Source organism: Pinus tabuliformis, chromosome 3_2 (genome assembly GCF_031772625.1).
Source record: "Pinus tabuliformis cultivar Carrire ecotype Pingquan chromosome 3_2, CPIR1, whole genome shotgun sequence".
Taxonomy (NCBI): Eukaryota; Viridiplantae; Streptophyta; class Pinopsida; order Pinales; family Pinaceae; genus Pinus; species Pinus tabuliformis.
The window spans coordinates 151,934,915-151,941,039 of NC_142302.1; the positions used below are offsets into that span (position 1 = coordinate 151,934,915).

General features: G+C 36.6%; 1 pseudogene; it reads right to left on the bottom strand.

Moving 5' to 3' along the window:
- Positions 1-1,431: 1,431 nt before the first annotated feature.
- Positions 1,432-1,929, bottom strand: LOC149180259 (calmodulin-like protein 2 pseudogene; annotated as a pseudogene).
- Positions 1,930-6,125: the final 4,196 nt, after the last annotated feature.

A 6,125-nucleotide genomic window follows, 5' to 3' on the forward strand; every position in this document is an offset into this window, starting at 1 on the left:
TTTATAACGGCACCCTCGGATTAAAAAAATGTCTGCATTTGTTTTTGTTTTTTAATAAAGCTGTGATGGTTTTTATGTTATATATTTTGCTGGACCTTATTTAAAGTATAGTCTTGGCAGAATATTGTAATAGAACCCTAAGCAGATATGTAAAAGGATAGAAGATCTAGTAAATAATGGAGATTTTTCCCGATGATGAAGATGAACAATTTTGTAACATGTAACATGCTGTTAGTAACTTTTTTTTTAATTAAAAGATGCTGTGGTTTACATAAAGCCGAAGCTTTTTTTAATGAAAAGATGCTGGTTTTTTTAACTCAAAAAACATACGGTTTAGATAAAGCGGAAGCGAGCCAGGTCCACATTGGAATCTGCGTTGTTTTTTTTCCAAACATGGCTTTCATTTCTCAAAAGCTGGACATTCACCCAATTCGTGAACAAGAAAAACTGTGTTCAATTTTGATTTTGTCTTTGGAGCCTCCAACTAGTGTTTTTTGTACAAAGTCTGATGTGCAAGGGCAGATTCTTTTGCCGTCGAATGGCGGCGGGAGGAATTTGCGGAGAAAATAAACAATCCAACTTCAAAACATGCAAACAAATTGCTGAATTATTCCTCGAAAATATCAACACAAAATGCAACTTCAAGACATGGAAACAAATTATGAAACGTAAATATATCCCAACACCACTTTAGCTGATCAAACCTTGCAAGAGAAGAAAGCAGTATAGGTCATCAGGTTACATATACAATCATTCTTCCATCTATCTCCAAATCAAATTCTGAACTTATGTATTTATAAAAGTATTTTGGAATCTGAAATTCAGAGTTATGAATATTTTGGAATTTGATAGTTAGGTCAGAATAGGTATCAAATAATTGAACATTTAATTTACAGAATTTACAATCTACATAAAAATACCCAAAATCAAGATTCAAAATATTATTTTATACTATATAATGAGAGGAATCTGCACAATGGAACACCAATCATACAATTTTTTATCCAAAATAAATTAAAGACACAAAACATAAATCCATTCAAAATCTCCATCAAACTCAATTTAGGTTTTTGAAATTCCACTAAATTCTTTTTATGTACATAGTTGTGCCTAAAATTAAACCACCAGACCTATAAAACTTCCCCACCTGATCATTAAACCACATCCTCAAAACTAACTTAAAATTCCACAAACTTATACACCTTAGATATATATTGAGGTGTAAATCTCACTATACAGTTATATAGATAGCACCTGTGGTTAAGGATCCATATCCACAGGCATTCATTCAAAAGATACTCCCCAACTTGCAACCAGGGATAGCAGGAGGGAACTGGACAATCGTAATCATGCATAATTTTGAAAGCATGCCCAAAGGCTTTCAAGCTAACCCTGTTAACAGTAATTCAATTAGTTGTGGAGGAGAAGACACTAGTGAAGATCCGCAGGAAGCGCAGGTATGTTAGAGGTCATCATGATTTTAAACTCTGAGAAATCTAAGAGCCCGTTGGAGTCTGAATCATATATGCCTATCATCTTCTGGCAATTGCCCAACTCTTCGCCCTCCATCAATCTCAAATTACAGAGCACCTGTTGAAGCTCTGTGGAGGATATGAATCCATCATTATTCATATCATATACCTTGAAAGCCTCCATCAAATCATCGCACCCATTGCCGTCGTTTAACAGATCTTCTGATCTATCACCCAGGATGGAGTGATAGAGGCCAACAAATTCATCCAATGTCAAGCTACCATCTTCGCTCTCAGCAACTGGTGCAACCAGACATTTCAAGTCTTCCTCTGAAATATCGAATCCGAGCCTTTTGAGGTAGTGATTCATTTCAGTTACTGCCAGTTTTCCGTCCCCATTTTCATCAACAATCTCGTACACTCTGCGAATTTCATGAATATTTGGACAAAGCAACATTATATATGCTGCAAATTATCTGCACAAGTTAACGTGTAACTGCAATCCCGGACTTTAAGCGATCTCCGGATAGAAACAATATAATAATCCGCTGGTGATGACGGTCATGGAAATGCAATTTATAGTTAAAATGATATTCCCCAGGGACTTCCAGATGGAACCCGAACCATTCCGCCCACCGCCCATCGTTTTGACCTTCTCGAATGGTGGGCGGTCAGCCGCCATCTCTATGAAAACTTTGGATAACCTCTTTTCCAAAAGAAAAAGATTAGATTTGTCCGTTTCTACGTTTATTTATTTTTAATGAATAATTACATTACATACAATAATACATATTAAAATAAATCTTATTCTCAAAAAAACATTTTAACTAATAATCAACCGTATAAAATAATATTATATAAATTAAGATATAAATTTTTATTATCAAATTGTATTTCCAAAACCGAACAGATAAACACGTCAGATATTATAAAGACGACCCAGTGAGTGACGGCTACACCGCATAAGACGAAAACGCCGTCTAACTTGTAACGTGAGGCAGCCGTCTGGAATGTGGAGACGCTGAGGATGGGAAATAGACGTTTTGTTTTGCAAATGCGTGGACATTAGTATTATTTATGTTGATTGTTGAATAATAGGATACTTTAATTACAAATCTTACCCTCCTGCAATCTCACATCTCAGAAGTAACAATGGTATGTTGAAATGCTAATTCCAATTGCAGCAGAAAACCGCCATGGGAGTTCCTTGCTATTTTCGTTTTCCGCATTTTAACCCGTTGCACTCCTATGTATTTTGATTGCGATTTCGCGATGCGAACTTATCATTATCGCAAATCGCGTCCATGCCCTGTTGTCTTCGTTACGCCCTGTGTTTTCTGCCGATTGCGATTCTGCGATGCGATCCGATCGCAAATCGCAAATCGCACCCATATGTTTGTGCTCCACTTTTTTTTTCTTCTTCCACCGATGCGATGTTGCGATGCGATCCGATCGCAAATCGCATTTCACCTTCTTCAAACCGATCTTAGTCATCCGATTAAATCAACGGTTGATGTACAGAATTACGTGACGTGAATTAAAAGTTTCATTGACAGCCAGTTTTGTCAGTAAAGTAATTTAATGAAATTTATTGTGGTCATAGAATGTAGGTAAAAGTTTTAATTTTATTGTTTTTTATTTTTCACGGGAGTATGGCACAGTAAAAAATGTAATGTCCTGTTTTATTGTTTATATTGAACATGAAATGTAGAGCAGATGCAGCAGCGCGAAAGGAAAAAAAATTTGCGCACAGCAGTGAGAATGTAAGGTGTGAAGAAAAAGAAATTGACACACAGCAGTGTTAATGTTAAACAGAGACAGAGTTCTCCTTTTGTAATGCACAACAGTGTCAATGCTAAACAGATCAGTGTGATGTTCAGTTTTTTTTTGCCTAATGCATTTTATGTATGGCAGCGCAATAGTGTTTTTGGTTAATATAAAAACTTTGTTATCTGTTATGTGAATTGATCTCCATTTCTATGGATTGAAGTAAATGTGGATGAAATTCTGAGATACAAATTAAAAAGCTTCCCTGTGTTAAGTATGAGAGTATTTTTCTTATGTTTATTTGTTTTGGAATTATCAGAAATTCCCAACATGGTATCGGAGCTAGTCCAGGCTCTTTGAAGGTGTCAAAGAAGCTGAAGGAATAATTTCTTGTTGCAGCAGCGTCTCCAGCAGAGTGAAGACTCAGTGAAGAAAAAAATCCAAAGTATTTCTCAAGATAGTTTTTTTTGTGTCACTGTTGAGGACAGTGAGTTATTTTAATACACAGTTGTATTTTGAAGCATAGTTAAGAGTGCAAGAATCGCTGGAGCCAGCACTAGCAGGGGTATCTGTAATACTCAGCTCTCACAATTTAATGGGAAAAACTATGACTATTGGGCAATAACTATGAAAGCTTTGCTTGCTTCCCAAGACTTATGGGAATTTGTTGAGGATGGTTTTGAAGAACCAGCAGATGAAGATGAGTTTAATAATTTAACTTAGGCAGGGAAAGATCTGTTGAAGAGCAATAAGAAGGATTTTAAAGTCCTCTACTTTTTGTATCAAGCAGTGCATGAGCATGTGTTTCCAAGGATAGCAATAGCCAAGAGATCCAAAGAAGCATGGAAAACTCTCAAGATAGCCTATCAAGGCATGGAGAAAGTGAAGACAGCAAAACTACAGTTGCTGAGGAGAGATTTTCAGACTCTCTGGATGGAGTCAGATAATATTGACTCATTCTTCACACATGTGATTGGTCTGGTCACACAGATAAGGTCTCATGGAGAGATTCTTGAAGAAAGGAGGATTGTGGAGAAACTATTGAGGATCTTACCCTCAAGGTTCGATGTGATTGTCACCACCATAGAAGAGACAAAGGATCTCACAAACTTCTCAGTTGATGAACTACATGCATTATTGATAACACATGAGCAGAGATTGAGTAGGAATGAAAACTCATCTCTAGAACATGCCTTTAAGACCCAGATGTTCTTTGGAATAAGAAGAGGTCAAGGCAGAGGAAACAAGAGAGGAAGAGGCAGAAGCCAAAACAGAGGTGGAAGAAACAGTCCAGCGAATGCTCAAGGAAGAGGCAGCAATCCAAATCAGAACCAAGGCCAAGGCAACAACCAACAAAGTGGACAACATCATGATCAAGGACAAAGGTATGATAAATCCAATGTATAATGTCACTATTGTAAAAAATATGGGCATTATGCAAATGAATGTAGGAAGAAACAACATGATATGAATAATAGAACTAGTGCAAATTTCACTAGAGAAAATATCAGCCAAAATAATTTGTTTTTCGCTTGTAATATAGTTGAAGAAAAGAGTGAAGATGCATGGTTTCTAGACTCCGGTTGCAGTAACCATATGACAGGAAACATAGCCCTGTTTTCTATGTTAGATCAGAGTGTGAAGTCACAAGTCACACTAGGGACTAATAATAAAGTTTTTGTTATGGGAAAAGGAGAAGTAAATGTCTTAACAAGGAAAGGTGAAAAGAAAACCATAGCAGATGTTTATTATGTTCTTGGAATGAAATGTAACCTCTTAAGTATTGGACAACTTATTTAAAAGGGGTACAATGTTTTATTTGTGGATGATGCATGCACCATCATGGATAAAGCACTCAGCAAACAATGTATTGTTGAAGTGAAGATGACAAGGAATAGGATGTTCCCTCTCAAGATGAAAGCAGATTTAAAAAATAAAGAAGAAATAGCAGCAGTGACTCAAGAGGCTTTCCAAAGCGAACCAAATGATGAAAATTGGTTGTGGCACTTGAGATTTGGGCATCTCAACTTTGGAGGTCTTAACTTGTTGAATAGAAAAGGAATGGTATGAGGAATACCATTGATAGAGAAACCAGACAACCTTTGTAAAGGTTGTATCTTGGAGAAACAACACAGAAAAAATTTTCCATCTAGAAAAAGCATAAGGGCAAAAGCACCCTTAGAGATTGTCCACTCAGATTTATGTGGACCGATGCAAACTCTATCACTTGCAGGCAGCCACTGTATACTAACATTCATTGATGATTTTACTAGAAAAACACGGGTTTATTTTCTGAAGAACAAAATTGAAGTGTTTGAAAGATTTTGCAATTTCCAAGCACTTGTAGAAAACCAAAGTGGGCTGCATATCAAAGTTCTAAGAACTGATATAGGAGGTGAGTATATCTCCAAAGAATTTTTACATTTTTGTAAAGAAAATGGAATTCATAAGCAGTTTACCACTAGGTACACCCTGCAGCAAAATGGAATTGCCGAAAGGAAGAATAGGACAATCATGGATATGGCGAGGAGTATGTTAAAGGCAAAACATTTACCAAATGATTATTGGGTTGAGGCTGTACACTGTGCAACGTACATTTTGAATAGATGCCCTATAAAAGCAGTCATGAACAGAGTGTCGGAAGAAGTATGGAGTGGGACAAAGCAAGGAGTCACCCACATGAAAGTTTTTGGATGTGTGGCTTATGCACACATTCTAGATCAACTAAGGAAGAAGTTGGACAGCAAAGGGGAGAAATGTATTTTCATTGGATACAGTGAGAAATCCAAAGCTTACAGATTGTATAACCCATCTACCAAGAAGCTTATTGTGAGTAGAGATGTTCAGTTCATTGAGGAGGAAGCTTGGGATGGAAGCATAGAGAAA